Source organism: Buteo buteo, chromosome 1 (assembly GCF_964188355.1).
Source record: "Buteo buteo chromosome 1, bButBut1.hap1.1, whole genome shotgun sequence".
Classification (NCBI taxonomy): Eukaryota; Metazoa; Chordata; class Aves; order Accipitriformes; family Accipitridae; genus Buteo; species Buteo buteo.
The window spans coordinates 35,337,319-35,351,785 of record NC_134171.1 but is presented as its reverse complement, the minus strand read 5'-3'; the positions used below and the strand labels follow the sequence as shown (position 1 = coordinate 35,351,785).

Genomic DNA, 14,467 nt, shown 5'->3' with positions numbered 1-14,467 from the left:
TTTGCTGCTTTTATGCTTCCATTAAGGGAAGGGGTGAGGGGTTTCCAATCCTTACAGACCATTAAAATATTCTTTGCAATCTGAAAGCTAGGCTGTTGTAGCCCTTAAGACAGACACAGTTCACTTTTCCAATACATCTGTCCATGTCATGCTTCTGACAGCAGTAATGTATGTAATTCTCTCACGTGAAGTCTTGTTTTCAGAAGGTGTTCATACGCCTTATTCAAAGGGTGCTTACACAAATTATTTGAATAACTACCAATTTCTTCAGAAGAAACATCTATTTGATTTTTAGTAATAAAACCAGAAAAAGGATGACCTGAAGAGATGCATTAATGGTGGAAACGAGAGCAATTTGTGTGTGTTGGCTTGATATTGCAATGACAAAGAGTCAAACAGTTGCTTTTGGCAGTAGCAGAGAATGAGCCCAAGTTTTTGATGCATGATGTTAGATTTTGTTGTGAGAGTTTGATATAACTTTGATGCAAGATTAGGAAGGCATGATGAGTTTTGCTTTAAATGAAGAAAGTCAAAGAGTAAGAGGTGACAAAAAGACAGTGAAATCTAAATACAAAAGGATCTTACTTGAATTAATTCTCCCTAACAGTAAGTTCAAATTTTTAACTATCGAGTTCCATGAAAAGTAAACTCAGTCAACTCAATTATAGTTGAATGGCTTGCTATGGTGTGGGTTAACTGTGCCATGGATGCAGACACAAGAGAACTTGGTTTCTTTGCTGCACAAAAGCCATTAACCTGTTTGCAGGTACAAGCTGGCCCCACAAACACCATCACTGTGTTCACATGGCACTGAGCCTGTGCTAGGAAATCCTGCCAGACCCAACTTGGCTTTCATGGAGCAAACACCAAGATTTGGATTTGCCCAACTTAAGCCACTACTGGCCAAAGCATCCCATATTCTCTGCAGCAGGAATCCAGCATATGCTAGATACAAAAGATGCTGCAATGTCATGAGACCTTTTATTCAACTATCCCAGCTTTTTACAGTGACAGGAAAGCACTGCCATCTTGATCCTTAATTGTAAAACTGAAAAACAGGGAAGCAATTACCCAATTAAGGACAAAATAGAGCTCAAAACACAGGCCATACTTCAGGTTCCTTTTTCTAACTATAGCGTAAGCTTTTTATAAGACCTCTTGCAAGCAAAATTTAAATCCCTTTATAAAAGTTTTCAAGGTTGATCTGCTACAATAAAAAAAACCCTTCAATTCTGTCTCACAGCTGATAAAAAATAGAGCGTGTAAGTAAGAAGAGCAATAAAGATTTCAATTTCTCTTAAAAGAGCAAGGCCAATAGAAACAAAACTGTATACCACCACTGCATAGCTACTCAATGCTCCTGTCAAAATACAGCTGTAGTCTACATATACCAAGAAAATAGACAGCCTGTACTAAATAATATGAACAAAACCTATATAAGGCAATATTACAGCTGCCAAATGTTCAAACAACTATTCTTCAAAAAAACAGACAGTACAAAAAAAATGGCTGTTTCAATTATGGTCAAAACTGCCTTTGTTTTTCCAGCAATTTGATTTGCCATTGTATCAAATCCATTATATACTTGGTATTCTAGGCATGAAGATCTATCATCTTCTCCCACTTTATCTTTCTATGCTTTTACAATACATAGAAGACATGTATGTTATTTTTAGGATACATCTTTTGATATTATGAAGTAATTGCTCTTAATTACAAAGAAAGTGGGAAAGAAAAATTTAAAAAAAAAAAACAAGGAAAAAATGTTGCATTAGTAGTGTGAATTTAGGAAGAGGAAAACAAAAAAAAAAGAGAGAAAAAAAAAAAAGGATGTGACAACTTTGTATTAACCTCCTTGAGGTATTATCTTCCCATAGAGATTACAGAGCTGTGAACAATGACAACTGACAATATTTATTGTCACATATTCTAAACAAAGTTTTCTCCTAATTTCCTGGCTGAGGCTGGTGAAGCCACACCTTTTCTTTTCACAGGGTCTATGGGGAACAGCACAGAACTGTTAATTGGTAGTGAACAAATGGCAGAACTGATGCCCCATCTGCTTCCCTTGAGCAAAGGGACTTCTAGGTGACTTCAAGAAACACAAGCTCTCCCAAATAGCTCTTTCTATTGCGTACCTCTGGAGAAAGCCAGCACAAGCCCTCCCATGAAGCATTAATCCCCTGAGACTCACCACAGTTGCAAGGGAAAAGAGTAAATTTCAGCATAGCCACTAAAGGAGTTGGCTGTTGAATAGCAGGGTTGAGGATGGCGAGGATCTCAAAAAGCACAGGAAGAATAAAGTAATTCCAGCAGAAATATCTCGTTATGCTTGCATTTCTCTGAATAGTCAATATTCAGTCTACACCCTTTGACAATATTAGATTCCATTTCTCACAGCAGCAGCAAGAAGAGAATTGTTAACACATGAGAGCAGAAAGATGGCACCTTGCAACAGTTTCCTATCCACTTTTTCCCCAGCAAGAGCCATTAAGACAAGCCACCACTAATAAATGCCAACTAATACCTTGAGGGTGGGGGGCAGGGGGAAAAAAACCAAACACTTTTGCTGCAAGCACTCCAGTCGGAATTCTATCATGTACCACTACTCTACATACTACAGTCTGTTAAAGAAAGTCCAATTTCAGATATAATTTCTGTTAATGAAGCTGGTCAAAACAACTCAAAAACAGGTAAGCAGAAAAATATCCAGTAAGAACAAAATATATATGCTTTGATCTGTTAAAACTTACAGTCTTTTCAACCAAGCATGCCACACTTCTGTTAAAACACTTCAGACCAATAACAGAAGGGTTTAGTCTTCACCATATATATCCCGTATATTCAGCAGAAACTAATGCCAACAAAGGAAATGTAACACTTCTGGATTTAGAATCACATACACATGCATGACATTCTTTTCATTTAACTCTTTACTGCTAGCCTTTTTCCTAAGTGAAAATCTAGCTTCAGTGAAGTGTTTCACTACAGCTTAAGACTGTAAAAGGTTTGGTTACGGCAATCACTAAGTTTTTCCATTTTTTCCAAGCTTTTCTATATCATAAAACGCTTAATGCTGCACCAACAGATTTCATCAATTGTTGAAGAGCTTTTCTGAATTAAGGCTGTGATAGGAAGGTTGAGCGTTCCCATGCAGTGTGGCCTTTGTGACTGCCCATTAAGAGGGTTGGGAAGAATCTCTGGACCTAATATAAGTCAGTTCCCCGCAACAAGAGCCCCCACTCTGCTCCTTCTACTGAAAACAAAAGTTCTCAAAACTTTTTAGATTGAGGTCCCTCTCTTTTCTGTAATAGTTTGGAGATCTTGCTGTGCCCCTCCCTCTACACAAATAAATGAATAGCCACACCTTTGCATATACCACAACCACAGGAAAGTGACAAGTAAAAGATTATTTCAATTAACTCTAAAGAAGCCTGTAACATAATCAGTTTTGAAATCGTTATTATGAGGTGGGAAGAATCCGTTCGCTGCTGAACGACAGCAATGACAGCATGTGTGAGAAACAGATCACTGTGATAAAGCATTCATTTTCAAAGCAAAACTGACTCACAGAGCATGGTTTTGCAGTCACATTTTCCCGTTTTCCTTCTGCCTCCTCTTACCACTCCCTCGCCCCCCCACAAACCAACAGGAACAATGAGCTCCAGGAGCTCCAATAACTCACATCACTGACTATTATTCCACCTGGAAATCAATGCACACTATGGCAAGACGGGTCAATCATCCTTGGGAAAATACAAGTTTATAACAAACATTTCTAAGATAACGATGAGCAAATGGTATCTCCAGCAAATTGGTGCAATTTTTCTACTCAGTAATGTTTCAAAACTCGCCTCATCAGAAACATTTTCATAACAGCAGCTTAATAATTCAGAGAGATTTTGGATAAACCACAGCTGTTATGCCTCACTAGCTGAAGAGGTACTATAATAAACTGAAACTAACTGTAAATATCCTTAACAAAACAAAAACCCCACATCAGGTAACAAATACAATTGTATTCTCCCTTCCTTCCTCTTTGGAGTTTAGATTCTGGGGATATCTGCTGTCTATTTGAGCTCTACTGAAAAATCAAAATAGTTACAACTGTATTCAAATAAAATTTACTTCAGATTTCTATTTTGAACAGTATTAAACTAGACAAAAATGCAACTACAGCATTCAATTATGTAAATATAAATAAATCTGCTATATTTGGAACAGAAAATAGCACAAGGGAGCTGATATTAGCAGGGATTTATTTTATCCCATATAAGCTTTCATCTCAGTGCCCAGTTAAATCACGTTACCTCTGTATCTAAAAAACAGCACATCAACAACAACTTCCACTCAATACTGAAATGACAATCTCTTTAAAAAACACAGAACATTAAGCAGGCACTGTGTTAAGAATGTTAATATTAATTCCATGTTATTAGCTATATTATGGCATGGATGATCTCAGTGATGAAAGAAGTAGCATCAGAAAAAGCAGTCCTTGCAAGGGAGGAGGAAGGCTCAAAATTTTTGTCTTCCTGTGTATACATCGTGCATTCCCTACTACAGGCGTACCTACAAATGCATGCATTTGTGCTTTGACAAATATACACAGACTTTCCAACTGCACATCAGCTTGAGATGATGGTTCCGGAGCTGGATGGGAGCTTGGCTGTCAGCCAGGGCTAACCCACCACAATCCAAAACACTAAAGCACATGCCAAGTCTACTAAGCTGCCTCCAATGAGTTTGAACTGATAGGCTTGATTTGAATGTAGTATAACACTACTTGAATTGTAGTGTATGAAAAGACATACAGTTTTCTCTGATCTTTGAATGCATTGGCACTGAAGGTTTAAGGAAATATGGAAAGCAGTTACAACATTTTTATCACTAACTTCAACAGATACAAGACATTGGAATTAAATATAAGGGAGGTCACATTTTGTTGATGAGATTTTTGTCTTCTGTGTTGAACGCAAACCATCACCAATCAGCAGAAATGGTTTCTCTGGACTGCATTAGTGCAACTCAACCAGTTTAAAGCTTTAGATCAGTTTACTTACAGTGTATTATTAAGCAAGCTCTCATCCCCCCACTTCAACCTCAAAAATGACAAATAACTAATGAATGTTAAAACCAATTATCTTGGTATTTTCTTTACAAGTCTTAATATATAAATTAGTGTAAGAGTTGAAGGAAGTATGGATTTTAAATTCATATGTGGCTGTAATGACAATATAGTTTGACTACTGCATAACACAATCCTGGACAAACTGGGCAAATTATAGCATACATTCTGTAAATCGAAGACCAATTATGTCTCTTCAAGTGATAAAGATGCTGTCACACCTCAAGGCAGGATTTCCTACTAATCATTGTAATTTAAAAAATGGTGTATTATATCCAATTCAAGGCAGCTTTCCCTTCTAGACAGAGGAATGTTTCTTTCTTTTGTCTGATAGAGTAAGAAGTCTACTGGAATCAGCAGTTTCCTCCTCATGAAAGTACTTAGTGTGATCAAGTCATGTCTTAGACATCTCTGATAATACAGTAAGCATCAAGTTTCACTGTCAGGAAGATCTCTTATGACATTGTTTTAAACTGTTTCCAGTATCTCAACACTTGCTGAAATATGGACAAAATAACTGATAAGCATGATAATCCATGACTGTTTCATCACTGCCACAGAAAGAAGACTATTTTTTTCAGTCTTCTGTCTTTCAAGTGATTTGAAGTTATCTATGATTTACACTTAACTTACTTTACAATCAGTGAACATCAGAAAAGGCCCACATTTCCTTTATAAAAGACATTCAGATAAGCTTTTTGGCAAGACTATAGTCAAATCTTGTCTTCTATGTAAGCCAAGAAAAGGCTTCACAATCAAAGTAAATGAATAGGTTAATAAAAACAGGTCAATGAAAAGTAATAGCGGAGGGATTTAAGAACAGATTTCAGCTTTGCAGCTGACAAAATATAAACCCCATGTCTTAGATGATGATTATAAGCTACACAGTGTGCCGTTGTAATATGTCACCATGAAGGCAGGCTGCTGAGTTAAAAACCAAACAAGATCATAGTCCTAACCAGCAATCATACTGGAGAAAGCATGTCATAAAGGAACTGAACAGCTTTGGTTTACATAGTCCTAAAGATAGTTCCTTAGCAATTTGACTTGCTTTTCATTCCTAAACTCCTCCTTGACCTAAGCACCCTAATAGCTCTCAATAAAACCAGCAACAGAATTGTCACCAGTAATTTCCGAGTGCTGAAAATATGATTGTAAATGTATAGTCCCAAAAGAAACTAGCAATATAATTTACAAGCACACTAAATGGCTGCAAATGCAAGCCATTAAATGTCTGCTCAAGTAAATCATTTAAAAGCAATAATTTCTGTTCTTTCAATAAAGACTGTAAAAATGATACCACTTTTAAAGAGAAATCGAGCGCTCAGGTTTCTCTTTCCACTCTCTTTGCTGAGTACTCTATCCATTAGCTACAGAGTTATGTTTTTTTGTGGTTATTCTCTCTGGCCTCTTGAATCTTACCTTTTTTTGCTATATAGTTGTTTAGGTAGAGCAAAGATCAGTTCTGTCTAGGCAGTTTAAAACCACATTGGGGGCTAAAGGAGTAGTTTTCCACTTCATGTATGAACTTTCTGATCAGGGTATTTTACAGAAATGATTTACACTATCCTGTAATAAGCAGTTTTAGAAAAATTAAAAGAAGACCTACCACAGTACACTGTCCTGTAATCAGCGTTCCCTTTCTGTTAAGTATAGCATGATTGCACTCAACTAGTGCAGTCTTTCACAGCCTTGGTGCCTTTCCCCTTCAATTCCCATCTGCAGCAGTTCAGGCAAAAGCCAGCAGGAAGGACATTCCCACAGTGTACAGGCACCTAGGCAAACTCCAGACTGAAAGGTCTCAAATGCTTTACAGAACTACACACTCTATTTGCTCTTCAGATCACCTTTTCTTTTTATTTAGGCACTTCTTTATTCCCATTTCAGATGCTGATGAATACGCTCTGGATTTCATCCACAAAAAACATTTTTGGTGTATTTACCCCAGCTGAATAAATGTCTTGCCCTTTGAATGGTAGTCCATGAAAAGCAAAGTAGTAATTGAGATTGCAGTCTTAACCAAGTCAGGACTGTGTCAAATAAGGGATAACCAGCCTAGTCCATAGGGGCATGCTTGTGTCAGCACATTAGACATTTATTGAAGTACAGTAATATTGGTGTTTATGAGTTTGTTACTTGTTGCCAAGACAGACTGTAAGCTTTGTATATAGGGTCAAAAAGTGAGTTAACTTAATCCTATGGCTGATATTTCATAACACCAGTCACCACGTTATTCAGTAACCAGGCTATTTAACTACTCAATCCTACTACCACAAAGTATAAGTGCAAGGTACACATCTGAATTTGAGTCACTTCCCTGAACTATTTTAACAGCATCCAGATAGAAAGACCTGGAATTTGCTGATCAGAGTACTCATTAATCATTTTAGTGATTGCAAGTAGGGAGCAAAGACAAGCAACTCACCAAAGATTATTAACATACGGTATAAGGCAGAAAAAACACTTTACATAAACAATTAAGTCATCCAATTCAATAAACATGGTAGAGCTTCAATTTCAACTAGATTTCAAGTGAAGTATAAAATCTGTGTTTAGTGATCATATAATTATAGAAAACTGCTCAAATGTATCCTACAAAAGTAAATCATGTAGTTTTGTATACTCTAATTAGTCACGGAGTACATTACTTTCAGTTTGGATTTACCAAGACAGGAATATAACTGCTTCTGCAGTAATTCTTTTACTAGTAAAACTATTTGGGGAACAATGAAAAGAAATATATAAATAATGACACACCCCCAAATAGCTATACTAGAAAAATAAACCTAAGTCTAAGATGCTGCATTCTAAGTGCTTGAAAGCATTTAGGATGTGTCCAGATTCAGTGCCAATAGTATTCTTTTGGTAGTTTGTTTCTCTCATACATAAGAAGATAAAAACCAGAACTTTAAGTCATAAGCAGTATAATATGAAATCACAAAACAAAGGTACTTAATAAATAGTAAAAAAATAACTAAAATAATTTTTAATGGAAAATATAACCACAAAACCCAAGTATGATTATTGAAAGGAAACTAGTAAATTATGATAAATTTCCTGTAGAATGAACTTTGATCTTACTATCAACAGAACACTACAAATTTTTGTTATCTCTTTGCTTACCTTGCAAAAATACTCTTGCCTTCAGCACCATCTGGTATACTAAGGCCACACCAATTTAAAGCTCACATGCCTTCAGTAATTAACTCTAAGTAACCTGATCTTCATCACTCACCTTTATTATCTCTATTTGAGACAAACCATGGTCAATAATTAAGTATAGAATTATTGCCAGAAAATCTCACATCATCTTGAAAGATCTTTTCAAACCTGACATAATTTTACTGCATTTATAGTGCTTGAACAAAGAAAGAAACCTCACACTCCTTTCCAAACTTGGCGTATTTTTTTTCCCCTGAACAAAGGAAATGCATTTTTCAGCTTATAGTAGCCAGCACTGAGTTGTTAGTATGTTTTAAAAAAATCATGATCAGTTGAGAGAAGTATTTAAGACCAATTATTAAAGGATTGAGGATAGTTTTGAGGTCACTTCCTCTGCCACAAGTTTTACAACTTCACAATTAATCTCCCATAAAACTACTGCAACACACACGTGGATTAAGGAAGACTGACAAATTCACAAAGAACGAACGTATAGAGTTTTTGGAACTTAGTCTGCTGGCAAAGCTATTTACAGTTGGTAAATATTGTCTCTGAAGTGCAAGGTAGCTAAACAAAGTACAATTTTGAACTTTTTTGCATTGAGTTAACTGAAAGTATTCATCAACAAACAGATTTGTAGTTAAATAGCAACAACCATGAAGTCAAAGTCTGCATGCATTGCAACTACACCTCGCTATATAGACAACCTGAACTTTTAAACAGAGATTTAAAAAGTTATCCCAGTTGAGTTAAGAATACATGGTTTCAAAGAGAAATATCAGAGCAGGTTTCCATGCTGGCTATTGTCTTGATGTCAAAATTGCCCTTATGCAATTCAATTGTTTTTACTAAGACTGGTTTTTAGTCACAAAACAATGTTTTGGTTGCAATTACAGCATATAACTAATGACAACATTGGTTGAGAACAAATGTAAGTAATATGAGAAATTACTGAACTCTTTTTGGCATTTAATAAAATTCTACAAACAGGAAAACGTATTATGGGGAAAGAGTAGAAAGTTTGATACTACTTGAGTATTTTTTTTGGCAAAGTATGAGAACAGCTGTTTAAAAATTTTTGATGAATTACAGTGATATGTTCTAAGTGAAATAAGAAATTAAAATGTCTAGTTAAAGTTCCTTAGTATTTAGCATATTATAATAAGGAAGTATCATCTGGGAAAACAGTTTCCAAATAACTCTACAGGATGCCAGAAAACTTAGCAGAAGTACTAGTTTTAAATGTGGTCTCTCTTATTATAACCACTTTGGAAACAAAACCATAAAGGGAGGATTTTGATCTCAGTTATCTTAGCACATCTAAGATTCCATCTACACAAAGACAAATGAGACCACTGAATGGAACTAAATATGTACAGGTCATAAAATACTGCCAGCACAAACCAGAAGTCTTTCATTCTTCGATGCAGCTCAATTTCATTACAACACCATACTAGTAATTGATGCCACCAAAACAGGGGAGTAAGCAGCCACACAAAATACAGTGTAATATTAAAAATGTTCATTTGAATCTCGATAAAATTATTAATTAATCAAAGACAAACTCATCTGAGAAAGTCACAACATTTTATTTAACTAATATTACATTTTAGAATATAAAAATGTGAAAAATAATATTTAATTAACTGATTTGTAGACATGGATATAAAAGTAGCTAACTGACTGTTATGGACAAAATCCATTCCCTCCAAATTTTGAATATATGCCTTATAGAAGGGGGAAATTCACCTTCTAAATGTTCAACACTGGATTATTTTTGTTTGTGTCTATATGATTTATTTATTTCACTATTTGTTTTTTTATTAATTCAAACAACGAAGATTTCCTTAAGAAAGCTCATCAGTTGCAAGAGATGTTTGGTCTTGCTTTGTCAACTTCAGAACTGGCCACCCAATTTGAAAATACAGTATTCTAAATTTGAAAATGTAGACAAGTTCAAGAACATGTCTCCTTAAAAAGCCAACAAACAGAACTATATTTCTGTTATTGAAATACATAAAGTTTTTTAAAGACTTGAAAAAGATGAATTAAAAAATGTCATTTGGCATAGACTTTTTCAACATTTATCACAGCATTGATACTGGATGTGCAAGTTTTTATCTTGAAGGAACTGAGGCAGGAGCTAAGAGTAGCATGCCAGAAAAAAAAACATCGTATGATCTAACACTATGAATAAAAACAATTGCTTTTTTTTTTTCTTAAGAACTACCTTATTCCAGTGTTCTCTGTATATGGATAAATGAGGTACAGATCAGCACTTTGAGGTATCTCAGGGTTCTAGGCAGCCTTAAGCCTACAAATAACCTTCTTGGAATTTTCTTTGGATACTTATTTAAATCCTTCATATGAAAGGATAGTTGAGGCAACAGTTTAACAACTCTGGTAGATACAATTGTCCTTACTATCTTCTCTCCTTTGATGTTAAGAATGGTTTATGGATGACACATGTATTTACATACGTACAGTTGTACTGAGAAACTTGTTCAAATGACACTAGGAATATGAGGATATTTCCAAACCATCACAGGTTTTCTTTCGAGGCCCCTTAACTCCCTATACATCTAAACCCTAAAATATTAGTTTCTAAGTGAGAATTTGGAGATTTATACAATGCTACTGCCTTTTTTTTTTTTAATTTCTTTTCCTTTAATTGCATGATATTTCCTACATTTACAAGACAGAATACTACCAGAACAAGTGTGGAATGCACTGCAGTCTTTTATCTACTGATTTAAAGGGAACTGCTTTTGTAACTGAACCATGAAACACTCATGACATACATGCTCGCATAAACTGCTGCTAAAGGTCTTGTCTCAGCTCTCAGAAAAGCTGAAGAAGAATTTTATAGCTGACTCCTAGTTAGCCTTTGATTGTGACTCCAGTGTGAATTTTTCAGATAGAAGAACAGTATTACTTCATGTAGAACTATATTTTTGCTGGGACCGATCTTTTACTTTCATCACTCAAAAATCAAGCCAAGCTGGATATGAATCACGGCACTAATTCTGAGTAATCTTCTCTTAACAGGAAATTAATCCATACTAATGTTATAGTAGTGTTATATACACAAACTCCATTAATTTACACTACTCAGCCTATCAAGGGAAGACTGGTATCTTTGAAAGCCTGTGTGAAGGTGATACTATGCAAGTGGCTCATAACAGTACCTGATCACCCATCTCGTCCCTGGCTAGAATTATAATTTTGCACATTATATATTCCAGCTCAAAAGAACATATGATATAGAAGGATTCTGTCTCCATCACCATTTCTGCATCAGAATATGGGAAAACTGAAAGAAAACCTCACTTTCTTTTAAACTCCTGCTTTACAACATAGATCATGACATGAAGTTTTTATGTAGTTCCAGGGACAGAAAAAGGAGAAGGCAAGGACTGCTGTGCTTCCCATTTATTTTCCCAGCTCCTACCATTTCTCTTTTTCCAAAGAGATGTAAGAGAATAAAATAAACAAATAAATAAATGAAGCCCCAACACCACCACCTAAAATTTAAAAGAAGTGATCTCTACATGAATGCTTGCAAATAATTTTTAAAATAGCTGCCTATATTATAGCAAATTTTCTATCTTTTCAAGTGGTAAATCCCTAAATATCGTAGAATGAATGGATGTAAAGATGTTATTAGAAATTTCAGAGATATGAACTTGTTTTTACCAGTTCCAGAAGAGACCAGGTTGAAAACCACAAGTCTAATAGAACTTCAAGTTCTTTAAACAATATTTAAAAAGGAAAATAAAACTAGTTTTTTGCAAAATTAAACTCTCTTTCCAAATGTATGTCTATACAAACTTTTGTCTACTCATGTAACCTTTCTGGTTGCAGGAGTTTAACAAACATTTGGGTTAATTCTGGTTACATTTTCAGTAAATGTAAAGGAAAAAAAAAAGTCTGTTCTAGAGACAGTGTAATCAAATACTTTATTTTCTCTGCATGTGACAGGTAAACAGTTGGGTACATGGAGGCTGCTACATATGCTTTGAGCTGTGTAACATGAATGAACAATAATTGAGCCTTGCATTGTTTGTCAGCTACAGAAGTAACAGAACAATTTCAGTGTTTGGGTCTTTATTTAACTTTAAATCACACTAGTGTGCAATGTAGCAATACCGGTTTTATTCAAGTTCTAAAATATTAGGTCAATTGGGATTAAAACCCACAAGCAGTTAAACAACAAAGATTTCCTTTGTTAAAATGAAGCCAATACTACTGTGCGGTCACTGGCCCTTCATTTCCTCACTAAGTAATTCTCCAGTGTTATCGGAAACCCATGGAAGTTGTTTGCAGCTGTACCCATTTCCTTTTTCACTTCAGTCAGTCTCCAAATCAGACACACACACACAAAGATACTGATTTAAAGGTTACAAATGGTGTAAAATGATAAAAATCATGTGAGGTGGATGATTCGCCCATGAGCTATTAGCATTTTATAACTTCACAAAGCTTTAATGATTACTAGAGACTAACAAACAGTGAGAGAGACAGACTCAGTCTTACCAAAATTTAAATCCCACTATTGTATAGAACAAACTTTTTATATTAAAATAGCATTCTATTTTGGGATTGCATAGATAAATGTCTTTAAATCAGCACTTAATTTGAAGGTTGATGTTAACTCTAATGCATGTTTTGAGGTGTGGTGCAATTTATGAAACAAAACCTGCCACAATCCTAAATTGCCACAGGATCAATTTTAGTGTAAGTTCTTTCAAAACCTTGAGACAGTAAAAAAAAAAAAAAAAACAACATAGAAAAAAAAAAAAGAGCAAAAGTTACATCAAATAATATTAAATCCTAGACAAACGCTTATCTTGAGATTTAGTCACTCAAACTAGGAAATTCCAGTCAAGACTGCCACATCATCTTAACTTGACTATCTTGCATGTGTGCATTAAGATGCATAGACTCAGGCCTCACTGGGAGCACAGGATACAGTATGTTCCGAAATGGGTAATTACTCAATGCTTCTGCTGGAATTCCCTATGTAAGAAAGGCCTTATCTAAATGGCCTAACTCCTACACCACAGGATTACTAATTTCCTCAAAGGAATGTCCATGGCATTCTCATGATAATACTCAAGTGCTTCATAAATATGAATGAATATATCTGCACAACACTCCCAAGCAATTAGGTCATGCAATTATTCCTATTTTATACCTGCAAAACTGAAGTATGGGGAAATTAACACTCAAAATTAATTTTGTCATTCTGCTGTCCAGGTTATGAACCCAAGTCTAGTTTTTGGAAGTATGCATTATTTTCATATCAAGTTGCATTAAAGGCATAGAAAGCTATATTTTTGCAATCAGCATTTCTGCAAATCTGACTCAAAATTGTTGTATGGAGCAACATCAAATAAATCCCTGCCTCATTTGCTATTACTGTTTTCAATTTCTGAAGTAAGGCATGGCTTCTGGAGAAAGTGTTATTTGCAACCCAACCCTGATTCTTTCCCCACGACAAATCTCGTTGGTATAATAAATATAATAGAAGTCCTGGGGGAGTGAAAAATAAGCATACTAATTTGGCAAAAAAGATCAGAAATTTTTTCTTGCCTGAATACATGGGCAAGGTAATAAAAAAAAGTACAAGGGTCTTCCCTCACCCTATATGGATACTGGTTAAGATTCCAGTTTCTTCCTCAGTAATACTAAGGAGAACTGCAACTCCTTTCACTATGCAAATGCAGTTTTTCCCATTCTAACGCGCATACTACCACTTACAAGGTAGTATAAGCTTCTTTCATGCACCTTAACTCAGCAGTCTTTGAGATATTAATTATACAAAGCCTGTATCATTGAGTAGCAGCCATATTTTAAAATAGTGGCATGGCAAAACTATTCCATCCATATGGAAACTGATACAGAGCCTAGGGGAATTCAGTGAGCTCCTTTTGTTTAGGGAGAGGTCAGTCTAATGGCTCTAATTCTGCAGCAATTTAGGATATTCTCCTTAGCTCTTAAATTTCCATGTTTCACATATGACTTGTTGAGCCATTATTGTTCATCCATTAAAGGTGAATACCTTTCTTCTAATTTCACGTGGTTTGCAATCCCACAATTTAAAGAATAAAAATAGAAGAAATCTACAAAACATAGGAAACAATGATAGAAAAAGAATTTCATTGACAATGTCAT

At 35.2% G+C, this 14,467-nt stretch overlaps 1 protein-coding gene across 4 annotated transcripts in view; it reads right to left on the bottom strand.

Moving 5' to 3' along the window:
• FAT1 (FAT atypical cadherin 1) overlaps positions 1–14,467 on the bottom strand; it is a 114,574-nt gene that overhangs the window by 54,322 nt on the left and 45,785 nt on the right. The gene's annotated exons all lie outside the window — the stretch shown is intronic.